Raw genomic sequence first — 19326 nt, 5'->3', positions numbered from 1 at the left:
CTCTGATTAATGGCATCAACTGTTCACCACCAGATCCCATAGGGAGGGTGGGCAACTGGTGCCCGACGGTTGGGTGTTGGGGCGGAGCTCTCTGAAAACCTGCCAATTGAAAATTGAATTGTGATAAAGCATTAGCAGCAGCGTTAGACCCCTCAGCATCGTGGCTAGAGCGGACCCATATATTGTCTTTTAGGCAAAGGAATGCTAGCCGGCGCAGTAGGCCTAGCACTGGGAGAGACGATGATGCCATCTTATTAATGCAGTGCGCTAGGCTAGTGTTTCTTGTTATGAAGCGTATATTTTTGTGCGTGCCCCATATTTCTATTGCTACCACTATTGGGAAGAGTTCCAGGAGTGTCTGTTTTTTTGCCCGCCCTTGTTCAGACCAATACGAAGGCCATAACCCTGTGCACCATTGGTTATCTAGTATCGCTGCATATCCGCCCGATTCTGCCGCACCGGTGAATAATCGTAGTTCAATGTTGGACTGCTCAGCTGACATAAATAACGTGTGACCGTTGAATGATTGTAAGAAGGTTTTCCACAACTCTAAGTCCGCCCGAAGCAGCCTAGTGATTCTGATTCTATGACTCGGCTTTGAAGCCCCTTTTTGTTGCGAGGGTCAAACGACGAGAAAAAACCCTTCCGACTGGCATCACCAGGCTCGCAAACACGAGGGGCCCTAGTAACATTTGCATCTGTTGTAGTGTTTCTTTCTGTACAGCGCAAAATCCCTCGATCAGGTGTATTGTTTTGTGTATTTTTTCCATTGGGAGGTGGAACAACCTTGCCGTGGTGTCAATTTTGATGCCTAAGAACGACAGCTTTGTTGTGGGGCCTATGGTTTTTGTTGGGCATAATGGAACTCCAAACCGACGGGAGATGTTTGTGAATTCGTTGAGTAATGATTGGCATTGCTTTGAATCTTTGGGTCCGACGAATAGGAAGTCATCTAAGTAATGTGTAATGGATCTATTGCCGGTTTCGTACCTCAGCACCCATTCTAGGAAAGTACTGAATAGTTCGAAGGAATAACAAGATATTGAACAACCCATTGGGAGGCAAGTGTCATAGAAGTATTCATTGTCTACTTGGCATCCCAACAGGTGGTAGCAATCAGGATGTACCGGAAGTAAGCGAAAGGCAGATTCTATGTTGCATTTAGCGAGCAGCGCTCCTGGCCACGCATCGCGTAATGACATTACTTCTCTGTCGAACGACGCGTGGGAGACCGAGGCGTCTTCAGACGAAATACCGTCATTCACAGACTCTCCTTTTGGGTAAGATAAATGATGGATCAGCCGGATGAACCTGGCTCTTTTTTGGGGATTATTCCCAGAGGGGAAACTCTTAGGTTACTGAATGGTGGTGTTGGGAAAGGGCCCACTATTCTGCCTAGGGCTACTTCTTTTTGTATTTTTTGCCTAAGTATTTGGGGGTGATCTCTTGCAGATTTAAGGTTATTTGCGAAGGTAGATGATTTATTAAGTTTGAAAGGGATGAAAAAAACATATGTGAAACCAAAACGTAACTGTCCCGCTGCGTCTTTCTTAGAATATTGGTCTAGCCAGGGGCCCATCACGTTTACGCTCACCGGGGTCCTTGGATTCTGACTGTGGGAGTTTAATTGATAATTTGCTTGCGGGACGAGAACATCTCACTGCAGGGTGGGCTCCTCCGCAGGCTGAGCATTCATGCTTATATCTGCATAAGGCATAAAAATGTCAGTGTCCCTCGTTAAACTGCCAGCAGGCCCCTGGTCTATGTACGACCACTGAATTTTGGCCTGCTGTTGCCGGTTGTCCAGTAGCCGTTGTTGGAAAGGGATGGTGTTTTTGTGACAGCATTAGTCGCAACCAGACGTCTGTAGCTTTAACCCCCCCAGCCTAGATGTGGTTGCAGGGCCAACCGCCTCCAGAACTCTTCATCATAGCGCCACCATGCTGAAGCGCCATGGGCTTTGTACGAGTTATACACAGTATCCTGGTATATGAATAGTTCCGAGCAGCGTTCCGGATGCTTTTGGCCCATAATGCAACCCAGCACCGAAAATGCCTGTAACCAGTTACTCATTGTCTTTGCAACCTTTTGTCTGTTTCTGTCGAATGGTCTGTCGGCTATCCTTCTCTCTTTGTCTATAGTATGTTGGTCCGTGGATACTAGTGACCAAATGTCGATGTAGTCATTATTCCATATTTTAATTCTGATTTCCTCGTCTATGTGTGAACCCAATGGACTAATCCCGCAAAAGAATGCATCCTTGAGTACGCTGGCTAATGGTGGAGTTGTTTTTGTAGCATTATGTACCGCGCCTGGTGGCGTGGATAGTTGTTCGACTAGGTCCTTAAGGGTCGCTATTAAGTTGGTGTTATTATTTCCCATTTCAGTTATACTTATATTGCACTCACCCATTTCTGCGGCTGGAGGAGGGACTCTGATGTGTGGAGGAACTCTGGCACCAGTCTCGATAGGGGTGAGCGGCGTGCCTCTGCTTGTAGACCAGTGTAAAACCGTTGCATCGTGCAGGCTGTAAGCTCTGGAGGGTGCCATTGTATCATTTCTGTCCCCCGGAGGACGGGATCGGTGCAAGCGGCTACAGGGGCTCGACGATGCACTCGACATCTGTGATGTGGAGGATGGTGAGCGCCACCTTGAGGACCTTGACCTGTGACCGCTCCTGTGGGATGCCGATCTCCGCTCTGTTTGTGACGACCGCTTCCTTGGCCAGTGACTCATGTGCGATGGTGTTGACCAGTTGTTGGAGGAACTACGGTGAGTTCGCCTGGAGCGAGTACGCCTGGTGTCTCTCTGTCCGTGAGGGTGTATGGGGGGTTCTGCACCATTTACATCCGTCCCGCCGGGACATGTCGGTGCAATTTGTGGCCAGGTGGAGGGCGTCAGGGGAACATTACCTAATAAATTTACAATCTGGTGCTGCGATGCTATTGCGGTATCAAGCGCGTGCATCGCTGCGCTATTATAGGGGTATATGGAGGAGGCGAGGATGGGCGCTGAAGTGTTTAAGCTCCACATAGTGTCCATCAAGGGGTTATTGTTACTGTGACTGGGCGCTAGATGGGCTGCGGTGATTACAGGGGCCGCAATGTCCCCTGGTTGTGTAGTGTCTTGTGTTCTGTTTTTGGAACTTTTTCTTTTATTTTTATTACAGGGTTTTCTGTGGGGGAGTGTTTGGGGGGGAGGCAGAGCACAGCCCCGGGCAGAGGATTCCCGCCCGGAGGGTGTGGGATAACGGGTTCTGTGCTGTCTCCAGAGCCGGCGGCGGGCACGAGCCCTGAATCCACTCTCCGCCCACCGCCGACACTGAAGAAAGCCCCCACTCATTTATTAGCACAGTGGAGCCCTGCGCCCGCTGTGAGTGAGGCGCAGGGCCAGCCACCGAATCAGTCGCAGCCTCCTGTTCTGTCCTGCAGCATCCTGGGCTGGGGGGCACGGCCTGCAGGGTCACGTGCGGCGGGCACGCGCCCAGCACATGCGCATCGAGCGCTACCGGCTCTCCTACCACGCCCCCACTAGCGTGCCACTCCGGCCCCGAGGCTCGGTGAACCGCCGCAGCTGCCCGCTCCCCTGCTCTGGTGTGCGCCCGCTGAACCGGCGCAGCAGCCCGCTCTTCTGTGCCGGCGCGCACCCACCGAGTCGCCGCTGCTGCCCGCTCCCCTGCTGCTGTGAGCATGGCCGTATGAGAATCCTGCAGCTGGGCGAGAATGGAGGACAGGGCCAGGCAGCAGTGGGAGCCCAGTCCCCTGTCCCAGAGGATCCGACCGCAGCACGTGAAGTGGGGGAAACCGCGTTACCAGCGGAACTTGATCCTGATGGAGTGGGTGAGTGGGCCCAGGGGGTGAGGGGACTGGGTCTGGGGAATATGATGTTTCCATAAGGGGTTGAGGGCCTGGGGCAGGGTGATCTGGGGATTTAGAGCTGGGGCCAGGGGGATGAGCGCTGAGCCCAGACATGAGGGCCTGTAACCAGCGCTCACCCCTATGTGCAAACCCAGCCCGGAGGGCGTCAGCAATCTGACCTGATCCTGAATTGTCCATAGCGACGTTCGACTCCGGGACCAGCAGAGAAGACCAGCAGAGAAAGGAAGTAACGTGGGATGTCCCGGTGTTTATGTATCCATGGGATGGCTTGTGGCAGCCGTCACTTCTGCTTCATTGGACCCTTCCGGGGACTTCAGTATCACTGATTAGTAAGGGGCAGCGAAGGGGGGTCACCACAGTCAGTGACTCCTTCCTTATTTAGAATGCCACTGGCACCAGGAGAAAGCCACTGCTCTTCTAAAAGAATATTGCTGCCTTTTTGCAGTTTGATAATAGATTACCAGGACAAACCAGAAGGTAATTGAAGGTAATATTTATTAAATAAATGTTTCCCGGCTAGAAGCCTAAAAAGGGCAAGTAGGATCAGAGGCAAAAAAAAAAGTATATTTTATATACAGTAGTAGTAATGAAGTTCAAATTTTACAGATTCAATGTTTGCATATATCTTAGCGCTTACAGAGTGCTGCAGTACTCTTTTGTTTGTACATGTCATAACAGTTTGCACATGTTCACACTTGCTTTATTCTGCTCAGAGGTGCTGGTCAGTTTTTTTGTATAGATATCTGACCAGCATCTCCTAGCAGACTAGAATAGATGTAAGCAGCTGTGGCTGCAGTATATATATCAAAAAGTGCAGCAAAAAATCTGTGCACAAAGGCATATGCAAGCCTTGAATAAATGAAATGTACACTGCATTACTGCTATAAAGACTATACTTAAACAATTGAGGTACGGTACTTATTGCACAAACTGACCAATTTGTGTGTGACTGTTCACACTTGCTTCATTTTATTAGAAGGTGCTGGTCAGATTTATTTATAAGTATGCATATGTAGCACCCTGAGGATTCGGCTGCTACAGGGGTATTGCACCTCAAGCCAGAGGTGTGATATTCCACTCCCGGGTAAGGATGGAGTGTGGAACTGAGCTCAGTTAGCTGCATACACTACATACATCCCATTTCCGAGGGGCAGATCAATGGTACTCCCAATAGGTATATGTGCAGGTACGACAGTGTCTGTCCCTGGCTGGAGTGGGAGGGGGGTGGAACATCCCAGTAGTGTAGGGGCAGATAGGGGGAGCAGCCTGGGTAAAGCTAGGAGCTCATTGGGTGCTGGTCACCTGGGCTCACACATAGAGGGAGTATATAAGGTGGGCACCATCTTAGATCAGGGTCAGTCTTCTGTAGAGAGTCAGTCAGTCCTGAGAGAGGTCCAGGAGCGCCTGCAGAGAGAGAGGAGAAGAGAAGGACCCAGAGGGGGAGAAGAAGGAACACCAAGAACCCAGTATACAACCAGAAGGGTGAAGGGTTGGCACGCAAGGGAACCGGATCCCAAATTAGTGGAGGAGAGAAACAACCCTCAGCTAAGAACCGGAGGCTGCGACATTACATGTGGAGCAGCCCCTCACTAAGTCCACTAAGAAGGCACACCAGGTATAGGGTCAGGGAACCCCGAAGAGGTGCACCCACCAAGAGGCCCGAGGGAGCCGGATATAAGTGGACCCCTGGTGAGAAAGGCCAGTAGAGAGGACAGTCAGAAAGGGAGCTCAGGACCACGCTCCAGAATTGCTTGGGGGTTGGCCGAGTCCAGGACCTGGTGGACGCAGCACGGCTCGGGTGGTCACTCAAGGCCAGAGTGACCAACAGAACAGCAGTAAGTAAAAACCCTGAACTGCACAGCCCGACTCTGAGTTTTCTTACCATCCACACTGCAACACCACTACCACCATCCTCTACACCTGACCCCCTGAGGCTATACCCCTCCCGTTGGGGGTTATACTATCACAGCTGCACACATACCACCAGCCTCAGCGGACCCTGCTGCAGTGGCGGCCTTTTGACCGCAAATCAACGGGTGACGTAGTCGACACTAAGAACAACTAATAACATCTGTAAAGACTGCCACACACTGAGCTTGACACCCTGGGCACGGACCGGGTCGCCGCCACTCGGAGACTACAACCCCCATCTGATCCGGCTCCAGGTATCCCCCAAACAACACTGGCCCAGGGGGCGCGTCAACTTTGGCATAGTCGGCAGGATAACGTGCCCGCAACAACCGGGTACTGCGTGCCTGAAGAAAAGTTCACCGTTACCTCAAAAAGAAGTCTCCTGCCGGTTCCGGAGGGTCCCCGCCAACGGACCCCATCACAGGTCGTTTCCCGCCGGTTGTCCGCCATTTGCAGCTTTTTCCCGCCATCATTGGAGTTTCCCGCCACTGGGAGACGATTCCCGCCATTTCCAAAGATTTCCCGCCTTGGAAGAGCGGACGCCATTATGGGCGTGCCAGAGGGTGGCAAAAGGCCACCTCCCATCGTGGGCCAGGTCGAAGAATGGCGCCAAAAGCGGAAACCGCGCCCACCAACAGAGACTGTGATGCTGGAAGTGTCCATCAGCGTGCGAGAACTGCCCCTAGAACTGACAATCACGAAGTTGCCCCGGGACCACCCTCAATGTGGGCGGAGACAGAACAAAAGAGTGAAGATGGGTGCAGCCTGGAGGAGTCTGGAGAGAGCGCACCCGGAGACAAGAAGTCTGGAGGAGAGTCCAGAGAAAGCGTACCCGGAGATGGAGGGAGAGACAGGCAGCACCGACCCAGTGGTCAGGAGCCTGCTGCAAGCAACAACCCCACTAGGCTTAGTGGAGATCCTAGCACAGCTCCCCCGAGACCGGGAGTGTGCACAGACCGCGCTGGAGGGCCTCGCACGGAGGATGGCCCAGGTGCAGCAAGACACGCTGACGGAGTGGAGCCGTGAGATGGCCCAGCAGACCGGAACCCGTCAGCGGAGCACGCCGCCCGAGACGAGGAGACAGACCGCCTCTGAGGATGGCGCAGGAGGAATGAAGGCCGGAGACGGCGCCGAGAAGGGAGCTGAACGGGCGGAGGCAGGTAAAGGGGACGTCTCTACCCCGAGCCGAGAAACCGTGTACCTGTCCCAGCTCCCCGTCGCAGAGCCCGAAATTCCCCCTGCCGTGCCCGTCGCTGCATCGTCACCGTGCCAGACTAGGCCTCAAGCAGAAGCCGCGGCCGCGACCCCTGTGATGTCACGCGCCTCAATCCTGAGCGCGGCGAAGCAGGAAATACCATCGGCCTGGTCGCAAGGTCTAGTACCTCCGGGCGCCGCAATTCCAACAGCGCCCCCTACCTCCGCGGAGCCACCGGCCTGGTCGCAAGGCCGAGTGCCCCTGGGCGCCGCAGTACCAACAGCGCCCTCTACCTCTGCCGAGCCACCGGCCTGGTCGCAAGGCCAGGAACACCCGGGCGCCGCCGTCTTCACGGTGCCCTTCACCTTCAGGGTGCCCCAAGCCTGGTCGCAAGGCCTGGTAAACCTGGGCGCCGCTACCACCTCCGCGCCCTCAACATCCACAGCGCCACACCTGGGTGAAGACTTGTTTGCCCAGCACACTTGCCCGGATGGGCAGCCCCCTGTGTGGCCACCGGAGTACCACCATCCCCGACTCCGGAAAGAAAGACCCCTGGATGAGCCCCTGATACCGCCTCCGGCGCCTGTCAAGAAGACCCCGCTCTCGTTGGAGGAGGCGCAGTTTGAGTGGGACCCCACTGGAGGAGACCTCATGGGGTTCACCCAAGAAACACGGGCGGCCGCAGCCCAGCGTGCAGAGTGCTGCCGGCAGCAGCTGGAGGTCTTTGACAGGGAAAGGAGAGAGAGGCGGGTCCTTGAGCAGCGGCTGCAAATACAGAGCGCTGAACAGAAGAGCCGGACCCGGAGGAACCCCCGTGCAGCTCATTGTCCCCGTGCCACCGGGACTGTGATTAAATTCCAACTGCAGCACGGTTGGGGTTTCATCAGGGATCATCAGACTCCCGGCGACGTCTTTGTTACCCGCAGAGACGTTGAAAGTCATCTGCCGGAGGGACACAGAGGTCGTGACCTGTACGTAGGGGACGAGGTCACGTTCACCCGGCACAAATGTGCCAAAGGACCGTACGCCCTTCATGTACATCGCCTGACGGAGGAGGAGCTGCGGTGTGAGGAGGAGCAAGAGGACCCGGACGGGTCTGAAGACAAAGAAGGAGCAGGAGGACGCCGTCATTAAAGTACGGTAAAGAGACTGTACATAGTTACCCGTCAGGGTATAAGAACTGTTACTGCTGCTAGTTAAAATATAGTCCCCGTTGGGACCAGCAAATTGAACTGAAACCCGTGTGTCCCTATTCCCACTGACCGAGGACTGAGAGCGGTCATTCCTTTTCCCCATTGGCCGAGGACTGAGAGCGGCCATACCTACCCTTGTATATAGTTGCGCTTTTTAAGGCGCCCCCTACCGGTTTTATAGGAAACTGTTTTTCTTCCAGAAGAGACTGTGGCACTTTATACCCGGTCACAAGTTGCACCGTGGCCGGAGGAACAAGAAAAAGTTTATGCTGCTGAAAGTGTTTATAGTGTTTTATATGTTTATGTTTTTGAAAAAAGTTTGTATGTTTGTGGATGTTTTGTTCTCTTACAGCCCGAGGACGTGCTGTGATTTACCAGGGGGGAATGTAGCACCCTGAGGATTCGGCTGCTACAGGGGTATTGCACCTCAAGCCAGAGGTGTGATATTCCACTCCCGGGTAAGGATGGAGTGTGGAACTGAGCTCAGTTAGCTGCATACACTACATACATCCCATTTCCGAGTGGCAGATCAATGGTACTCCCACTAGGTATATGTGCAGGTACGACAGTGTCTGTCCCTGGCTGGAGTGGGAGGGGGGTGGAACATCCCAGTAGTGTAGGGGCAGATAGGGGGAGCAGCCTGGGTAAAGCTAGGAGCTCATTGGGTGCTGGTCACCTGGGCTCACACATAGAGGGAGTATATAAGGTGGGCACCATCTTAGATCAGGGTCAGTCTTCTGTAGAGAGTCAGTCAGTCCTGAGAGAGGTCCAGGAGCGCCTGCAGAGAGAGAGGAGAAGAGAAGGACCCAGAGGGGGAGAAGAAGGAACACCAAGAACCCAGTATACAACCAGAAGGGTGAAGGGTTGGCACGCAAGGGAACCGGATCCCAAATTAGTGGAGGAGAGGAACAACCCTCAGCTAAGAACCGGAGGCTGCGACATTACATGTGGAGCAGCCCCTCACTAAGTCCACTAAGAAGGCACACCAGGTATAGGGTCAGGGAACCCCGAAGAGGTGCACCCACCAAGAGGCCCGAGGGAGCCGGATATAAGTGGACCCCTGGTGAGAAAGGCCAGTAGAGAGGACAGTCAGAAAGGGAGCTCAGGACCACGCTCCAGAATTGCTTGGGGGTTGGCCGAGTCCAGGACCTGGTGGACGCAGCACGGCTCGGGCGGTCACTCAAGGCCAGAGTGACCAACAGAACAGCAGTAAGTAAAAACCCTGAACTGCACAGCCCGACTCTGAGTCTTCTTACCATCCACACTGCAACACCACTACCACCATCCTCTACACCTGACCCCCTGAGGCTATACCCCTCCCGTTGGGGGTTATACTATCACAGCTGCACACATACCACCAGCCTCAGCGGACCCTGCCGCAGCGGCGGCCTTTTGACCGCAAATCAACGGGTGGCGTAGTCGACACTAAGAACAACTAATAACATCTGTAAAGACTGCCACACACTGAGCTTGACACCCTGGGCACGGACCGGGTCGCCGCCACTCGGAGACTACAACCCCCATCTGATCCGGCTCCGGGTATCCCCCAAACAACACTGGCCCAGGGGGCGCGTCAACTTTGGCGTAGTCGGCAGGATAACGTGCCCGCAACAACCGGGTACTGCGTGCCTGAAGAAAAGTTCACCGTTACCTCAAAAAGAAGTCTCCCGCCGGTTCCGGAGGGTCCCCGCCAACGGACCCCATCACAGGTTGTTTCCCGCCGGTTGTCCGCCATTTGCAGCTTTTTCCCGCCATCATTGGAGTTTCCCGCCACTAGAAGAGACGATTCCCGCCATTTCCAAAGATTTCCCGCCTTGGAAGAGCGGACGCCATTATGGGCGTGCCAGAGGGTGGCAAAAGGCCACCTCCCATCGTGGGCCAGGTCGAAGAATGGCGCCAAAAGCGGAAACCGCGCCAACCAACAGAGACTGTGATGCTGGAAGTGTCCATCAGCGTGAGAGAACTGCCCCTGGAACTGACAATCACGAAGTTGCCCCGGGACCACCCTCAATGTGGGCGGAGACAGAACAAAAGAGTGAAGATGGGTGCAGCCTGGAGGAGTCTGGAGAGAGCGCACCCGGAGACAAGAAGTCTGGAGGAGAGTCCAGAGAAAGCGTACCCGGAGATGGAGGGAGAGACAGGCAGCACCGACCCAGTGGTCAGGAGCCTGCTGCAAGCAACAACCCCACTAGGCTTAGTGGAGATCCTAGCACAGCTCCCCCGAGACCGGGAGTGTGCACAGACCGCGCTGGAGGGCCTCCCACGGAGGATGGCCCAGGTGCAGCAAGACACGCTGACGGAGTGGAGCCGTGAGATGGCCCAGCAGACCGGAACCCGTCAGCGGAGCACGCCGCCCGAGACGAGGAGACAGACCGCCTCTGAGGATGGCGCAGGAGGAATGAAGGCCGGAGACGGCGCCGAGAAGGGAGCTGAACGGGCGGAGGCAGGTAAAGGGGACGTCTCTACCCCGAGCCGAGAAACCGTGTACCTGTCCCAGCTCCCCGTCGCAGAGCCCGAAATTCCCCCTGCCGTGCCCGTCGCTGCATCGTCACCGTGCCAGACTAGGCCTCAAGCAGAAGCCGCGGCCGCGACCCCTGTGACGTCACGCGCCTCAATCCTGAGCGCGGCGAAGCAGGAAATACCATCGGCCTGGTCGCAAGGTCTAGTACCTCCGGGCGCCGCAATTCCAACAGCGCCCCCTACCTCCGCGGAGCCACCGGCCTGGTCGCAAGGCCGAGTGCCCCTGGGCGCCGCAGTACCAACAGCGCCCTCTACCTCTGCCGAGCCACCGGCCTGGTCGCAAGGCCAGGAACACCCGGGCGCCGCCGTCTTCACGGTGCCCTTCACCTTCAGGGTGCCCCAAGCCTGGTCGCAAGGCCTGGTAAACCTGGGCGCCGCTACCACCTCCGTGCCCTCAACATCCACAGCGCCACACCTGGGTGAAGACTTGTTTGCCCAGCACACTTGCCCGGATGGGCAGCCCCCTGTGTGGCCACCGGAGTACCACCATCCCCGACTCCGGAAAGAAAGACCCCTGGATGAGCCCCTGATACCGCCTCCGGCGCCTGTCAAGAAGACCCCGCTCTCGTTGGAGGAGGCGCAGTTTGAGTGGGACCCCACTGGAGGAGACCTCATGGGGTTCACCCAAGAAACACGGGCGGCCGCAGCCCAGCGTGCAGAGTGCTGCCGGCAGCAGCTGGAGGTCTTTGACAGGGAAAGGAGAGAGAGGCGGGTCCTTGAGCAGCGGCTGCAAATACAGAGCGCTGAACAGAAGAGCCGGACCCGGAGGAACCCCCGTGCAGCTCATTGTCCCCGTGCCACCGGGACTGTGATTAAATTCCAACTGCAGCACGGTTGGGGTTTCATCAGGGATCATCAGACTCCCGGCGACGTCTTTGTTACCCGCAGAGACGTTGAAAGTCATCTGCCGGAGGGACACAGAGGTCGTGACCTGTACGTAGGGGACGAGGTCACGTTCACCCGGCACAAATGTGCCAAAGGACCGTACGCCCTTCATGTACATCGCCTGACGGAGGAGGAGCTGCGGTGTGAGGAGGAGCAAGAGGACCCGGACGGGTCTGAAGAAAAAGAAGGAGCAGGAGGACGCCGTCATTAAAGTACGGTAAAGAGACTGTACATAGTTACCCGTCAGGGTATAAGAACTGTTACTGCTGCTAGTTAAAATATAGTCCCCGTTGGGACCAGCAAATTGAACTGAAACCCGTGTGTCCCTATTCCCACTGACCGAGGACTGAGAGCGGTCATTCCTTTTCCCCATTGGCCGAGGACTGAGAGCGGCCATACCTCCCCTTGTATATAGTTGCGCTTTTTAAGGCGCCCCCTACCGGTTTTATAGGAAACTGTTTTTTTTCCAGAAGAGACTGTGGCACTTTATACCCGGTCACAAGTTGCACCGTGGCCGGAGGAACAAGAAAAAGTTTATGCTGCTGAAAGTGTTTATAGTGTTTTATATGTTTATGTTTTTGAAAAAAGTTTGTATGTTTGTGGATGTTTTGTTCTCTTACAGCCCGAGGACGTGCTGTGATTTACCAGGGGGGAATGTAGCACCCTGAGGATTCGGCTGCTACAGGGGTATTGCACCTCAAGCCAGAGGTGTGATATTCCACTCCCGGGTAAGGATGGAGTGTGGAACTGAGCTCAGTTAGCTGCATACGCTACATACATCCCATTTCCGAGGGGCAGATCAATGGTACTCCCACTAGGTATATGTGCAGGTACGACAGTGTCTGTCCCTGGCTGGAGTGGGAGGGGGGTGGAACATCCCAGTAGTGTAGGGGCAGATAGGGGGAGCAGCCTGGGTAAAGCTAGGAGCTCATTGGGTGCTGGTCACCTGGGCTCACACATAGAGGGAGTATATAAGGTGGGCACCATCTTAGATCAGGGTCAGTCTTCTGTAGAGAGTCAGTCAGTCCTGAGAGAGGTCCAGGAGCGCCTGCAGAGAGAGAGGAGAAGAGAAGGACCCAGAGGGGGAGAAGAAGGAACCCCAAGAACCCAGTATACAACCAGAAGGGTGAAGGGTTGGCACGCAAGGGAACCGGATCCCAAATTAGTGGAGGAGAGAAACAACCCTCAGCTAAGAACCGGAGGCTGCGACATTACATGTGGAGCAGCCCCTCACTAAGTCCACTAAGAAGGCACACCAGGTATAGGGTCAGGGAACCCCGAAGAGGTGCACCCACCAAGAGGCCCGAGGGAGCCGGATATAAGTGGACCCCTGGTGAGAAAGGCCAGTAGAGAGGACAGTCAGAAAGGGAGCTCAGGACCACGCTCCAGAATTGCTTGGGGGTTGGCCGAGTCCAGGACCTGGTGGACGCAGCACGGCTCGGGCGGTCACTCAAGGCCAGAGTGACCAACAGAACAGCAGTAAGTAAAAACCCTGAACTGCACAGCCCGACTCTGAGTCTTCTTACCATCCACACTGCACCACCACTACCACCATCCTCTACACCTGACCCCCTGAGGCTATACCCCTCCCGTTGGGGGTTATACTATCACAGCTGCACACATACCACCAGCCTCAGCGGACCCTGCTGCAGCGGCGGCCTTTTGACCGCAAATCAACGGGTGGCGTAGTCGACACAAAGAACAACTAATAACATCTGTAAAGACTGCCACACACTGAGCTTGACACCCTGGGCACGGACCGGGTCGCCGCCACTCGGAGACTACAACCCCCATCTGATCCGGCTCCGGGTATCCCCCAAACAACACTGGCCCAGGGGGCGCGTCACATACATTTGGAGGTAGTAACAGCCTCACTAGTAGGCTGAGCTCCTCCCATAAGTCTAGGCTGTTTTTAATTAGTGCCTTAATATATACAGCTTATATATACGTACAGTATATATATATATATATATATATATATATATATATATACACAGTATATATATATGACGCGCCCCCTGGGCCATGTTGTTAGGGATACCCGGAGCCGGATCAGATGGGGGTTGTAGTCTCCGAATGGCTGTGACCCGGTCCGTGCCCAGGGTGTCAAACTCAGTGTGCGGCAGTCCTGGTAGTTGCTGTTTCTGTGTCGACTACGCCACCCGTTGGTTTGCGGTCAAAAGGCCGCCGCTGCAGGATGGTCCGCTGAGGCTGGTGGTGTGTGTGCAGCTGTGGTAGTATAACCCCCAACGGGAGGGGTATAGCCTCAGGGGGTCAGACGTGGAGGATGGTGGTTGTGAAGGTGCAGCAAGGAGACTCAGAGGCATGAAATGCAGTTCAGGGTTTTTACTCACTGGTGTTGCTCGGGTCACTCTGCAGATCAGTGACCACCCAAGCCGTGCTGCGTCCACCAGGTCCTGGACTCGGCCAACTCCCGGGCAATTCTTGAGTATGGTCCTGAGCTCCTTTCTGACTCTCCCTTCTTCTGGCCGTTCCCACCAGGGATCCACCTCTGTCCAGCTCCCTCGGGCCTCTTAGTGGTTGAACCTTCTCTGGCTTCCCTGGCCCTACTCGTGGTGTGCCTTCCTGGTGGATTTGGTGAGGGTCGTGGCAGATCCTGCCCACGACCTCCGGTTCCTGGCTAAGGTGTGCTTTAGCCTCTGCCAGCTTAGGATCCGGTACCCTTTTGCCGACCCTTCACCCTTATCAGCTCTCATATGGGCTCTTGGGGTCCCCTCTTGTCCTGCGCCTCTGGGTCTCTCTTCCTTCTCCTCTGCTTCACTGCAGGCTCTCTCTCTGACTGACTGACTGACCCTGTCCTAAGATGGTGCCCACCTTATATACTCCTTCTATGTGTGAGCTCAGGTGACCAGCACCCAATGAGCTCCTACATTTACCCAGACTACTCCCCCTATCTGCCCCTACACTACTGGGATGTTCCACCCCCCTCCCACTCCAGCCAGGGACAGACGCTGTCGTACCTGCACATATACTGGTGGGAGTACCGTTGTTCTGTCCCCCGGAAATGGGATGTATGTAGTGCATGCAGCCTACTAGCTCAGTTCCACACTCCATCCTTACCCGGGAGTGGAATACCACACCTCTGGGTTGAGGTGCAATACCCCTGTAGCAGCCGAATCCTCAGGGTGCTACATTCCCCCCTGGTAAATCACAGCACGTCCTCGGGCTGTAAAAGAATAAACCTTGAAAAACATACAATTTTTTTTTTTTCAAAAACATCAACATATAAAACATATAAACACTTTCAGTAGTATAAACTTTTTCTTGTTCCTCCGGCCACGGTGCAACTTGTGACCGGGTAAAGTGCCACAGTCTCTGGTAGAAAAACAACAGTTTCCTATAAAACCGGTAGGGGGCGCCTTAGAAAGCGCAACTATGTACAAGGGGAATATGGCCGCTCTCAGTCCTCGGCCAGTGGGGAAAAGGAATGGCTGTTCACAGTCCTCAGCCTGTTAGGGGATAGGGACACACGGGTACAGTTCACACTTGTCCCAACGGGGAACATATTTAATTTAGCAGCAGTTCTTATACCCACACGGGTAACTATATAAATATTCTATTTACAGTTCATCAGTGGCGGTGTGCTCTTGGCTGAGGGTAATCTTTAGGCCCGTCCGGGTCCTCTTGATCCTCCTCACCCCGTAGCTCCTCCTCAGTCAGTCTATGCACATGCAGGGCATACGGGCCCTTGGCGCACTGATGCCGGGTGAAGGTGACCTCATCACCCAGGTATAGGTCACGACCTCTGTGTCCCTCCGGTAGGTGGGACTCGACATCTCTTCTGGTCACAAAGACGTCGCCGGGGGTGTGATGATCTCGAATGAAGCCCCAACCGTGCTGCAGTTGGAATTTAATGACAGTCCCGGTGGCACGGGGACCATGGGCTGCACAGGGGTTCCTCCTGGTCCGGCTCTTTTGTTCTGTACTTTTTATTTGCAGCCGCTGCTCACGGACCCGCCTCTCTCTCCTTTCTCTGTCAAAGACCTCTAGCTGCTGCCGGCAGCACTCCGCACGCTCAGCTGCGGCCGCCCTGGTCTCTTGGGTGAACCCGATGAGGTCTTCTCCTGTGGGGTCCCACGCAAACTGCGCTTCCTCCAACGAGAGTGGGGTGATCTTGGCGGGCGCCGGAGCCGGGATCAGGGGCTCATCCAGGGGTCTTTCTTTCCGGAGTCGGGGATGGTGGTACTCCGGTGGCCACACAGGGGGCTGCCCATCCGGGCATGTCTGCTGGGCAAACAGGTCTTCACCCAGGTGTGGCGCTGTGGACGTTGGGGGCGCGGTGGTGGTAGCGGCGCCCGGGTTCACCAGGCCTTGCGACCAGGCCTGGGGCACCCTGAAGGTGAAGGGCACCGTGAAGACGGCGGCGCCCGGGGTTACTCGGCCCTGCGACCAGGCCAGTGGCGCTTCCTGCTTGGCCGCGCTCAGCATTGAGGCCCGTGACGTCACAGGGGGCGTGGCCGCGGCTCCGGCCGCTTGAGGCCTAGCTTGGAGCGATGACGCAGCGGTTACGGGAACGGTGAGTGGGGCTTCAGGCTCTGCGACGGGGAGCTGGGGCAGGTTTACGGCTTCTGGGCACGGGATGCTGTCGTCCCCATTACCTGCCTTCATCTCTTCGGCTCCCTCCGCGGCGTCGTCTCCGGCCGTCGTCCTTCCTTCGCCGTCCTCCGAGGTGGACTTGCTCCTCGCTGCGGGTGGCATGCTCCGCTGGCGGGCTCCAGCCTGCTGGGCCATCTCTCGACTCCACTCCGCCAGTGTTTCCTGCTGCACCCGGGCCATCCTTCGTGCTAGGCCCTCCAGCGCGGTCTGTGCACACTCCCGATCTCCGGGGAGCTGCGCCAGGATCTCCAGCAGGCCTTCTGGAGTGGCGACCTGCAACAGACTCCTGACCACTGGGTCGGTGCTGCCTGACTCTCCCTCCATCTCCGGGTGTGTTCTCTCTGGACTCTCCTCCAGACTCCTCCAAGCTGCTCCCATCTTCTTTCTTTTGTTCTGTCTACGCCCATCCTGAGGGCGGTCCTGGGGCAACTTTGTGATTGCCAGTCCCAGGGGCAGTTCTCTCACGCTGATGGACATATCAATCATCACAGTCTCTGCTGGTGGGGGCGGTTTCCACTTTTGGCGCCATTTTCGGTCCTGGCCCACGAAGGGAGGTGGCCTCTTGCCATCCTTTGGCACGCCCATAATGGCGTCCGCTCTGCCAAGGCGGGAAATCTTTTCTGATGGCGGGAATCGCTTCCCAGTGGCGGGAAACTCTGTGGATGGCGGGAAAAGACTGCTGATGACGGGCAAATGGCGGGAACTGATCCGAGATGGCGTCCGATGGCGGGAACCTCTGGAATTGGCGGGAGACTTCTTTTTACGGTAAACATGAACTTTTCTTCAGGCACGCAGTACCCGGTTGTTGCGGGCACGTGATCCTGCCGACTACGCCAAAGTTGACGCGCCCCCTGGGCCATGTTGTTAGGGATACCCGGAGCCGGATCAGATGGGGGTTGTAGTCTCCGAGTGGCTGTGACCCGGTCCGTGCCCAGGGTGTCAAACTCAGTGTGCGGCAGTCCTGGTAGTTGTTGTTTCTGTGTCGACTACGCCACCCGTTGGTTTGCGGTCAAAAGGCTGCCGCTGCAGGATGGTCCGCTGAGGCTGGTGGTGTGTGTGCAGCTGTGGTAGTATAACCCCCAACGGGAGGGGTATAGCCTCAGGGGGTCAGACGTGGAGGATGGTGGTTGTGAAGGTGCAGCAAGGAGACTCAGAGGCATGAAATGCAGTTCAGGGTTTTTACTCACTGGTGTTGCTCGGGTCACTCTGCAGATCAGTGACCACCCAAGCCGTGCTGCGTCCACCAGGTCCTGGACTCGGCCAACTCCCGGGCAATTCTTGAGTATGGTCCTGAGCTCCTTTCTGACTCTCCCTTCTTCTGGCCGTTCCCACCAGGGATCCACCTCTGTCCAGTTCCCTCGGGCCTCTTAGTGGTTGAACCTTCTCTGGCTTCCCTGGCCCTACTCGTGGTGTGCCTTCCTGGTGGATTTGGTGAGGGTCGTGGCAGATCCTGCCCACGACCTCCGGTTCCTGGCTAAGGTGTGCTTTAGCCTCTGCCAGCTTAGGATCCGGTACCCTTTTGCCGACCCTTCACCCTTATCAGCTCTCATACGGGCTCTTGGGGTCCCCTCTTGTCCTGCGCCTCTGGGTCTCTCTTCCTTCTCCTCTGCTTCACTGCAGGCTCTCTCTCTGACTGACTGACTGACCCTGTCCTAAGATGGTGCCCACCTTATATACTCCTTCTATGTGTGAGCTCAGGTGACCAGCACCCAATGAGCTCCTACATTTACCCAGACTACTCCCCCTATCTGCCCCTACACTACTGGGATGTTCCACCCCCCTCCCACTCCAGCCAGGGACAGACGCTGTCGTACCTGCACATATACTGGTGGGAGTACCGTTGTTCTGTCCCCCGGAAATGGGATGTATGTAGTGCATGCAGCCTACTAGCTCAGTTCCACACTCCATCCTTACCCGGGAGTGGAATACCACACCTCTGGGTTGAGGTGCAATACCCCTGTAGCAGCCGAATCCTCAGGGTGCTATATATATCTATATATATATATATATATATACAGTACAGACCAAAAGTTTGGACACACCTTCTCATTTAAAGATTTTTCTGTATTTTCATGACTTTGAAAATTGTACATTCACACTGAAGGCATCAAAACTATGAATTAACACATGTGGAATTATATACTTAACAAAAAAGTGTGAAACAACTGAAAATATGTCTTATATTCTAGGTTCTTCAAAGTAGCCACCTTTTGCTTTGATGACTGCTTTACACACTCTTGGCATTCTCTTGATGAGCTTCAAGAGGTAGTCACCGGAAATGCTAAAGATAGATGATAGATAGAAAAAAAATTGCACAGCACCAGCTTCAATGTAAAGGATACTCTAGGTGCCAGCCCACTGGTTGTAGCCCAAAAACAAGATAATATAAAAAAAAAAGGAAGGCGACACTCAAAAATAGGAAACTATCAAAAGTCTAATAAAACTTTTAATAAGTCATATGTGCAACAGGCACATTGCACAAGCAATTTAACAAGCCTGTTCCATACTGTATATGGCTTATTAAAAGTTTCATTGGACTGTTGATAGTTTTCCATTTTTGAGAGCCACCTGCTTTTTTATTTTTACATAGATAGATAAAATCTGCTAAACATAAATTTTCTATTTGTTTGAAAATATGACAGGTTCTTGAGTTCAGTATGTTGGTATTCAGGAAAGGTTCCAAGCTGTATAGTCTGGGTTTAAACATAGAAAAAGCTTGAGAATTTCTTGTTTCTTACTATTTCCATTAGCTATAAAAATAAGAATCAGCTCCACAAGAGGCACAAAGATTTAAGACCTGCTGCAGATTCCTCCAGGCGGGTGTGTTTCTGCTGAACCAAAAAATTAAAAATGAAAGCTATTAATAATAACATGATGGCAATTTTCACAGGGCCCCAAAACAATTCTAAACCAGAGTACAAGCGAAGGAAACGTCATCTGAGGCACCAACTTGTGAGACTCTGAGGCACAGTTCATGGTTGAATATCCAATGGAGGCCAAAAGATACTGACAGGAAATGTGCAGAAATAAACCCAGTGATAATTGATTCCAGGAACTGGCAGACACAGTAAATTATATTACTGTCCTAAAGCCAGCAAACGGTCTGTCTACAGTATTAAAATCTTTA

The sequence above is a fragment of the Phyllobates terribilis genome, unplaced genomic scaffold (genome assembly GCF_046119375.1).
Source record: "Phyllobates terribilis strain yellow unplaced genomic scaffold, ASM4611937v1 Scaffold_11__3_contigs__length_659146591, whole genome shotgun sequence".
NCBI lineage: Eukaryota > Metazoa > Chordata > Amphibia > Anura > Dendrobatidae > Phyllobates > Phyllobates terribilis.
This window is presented reverse-complemented; position numbering follows the sequence as displayed.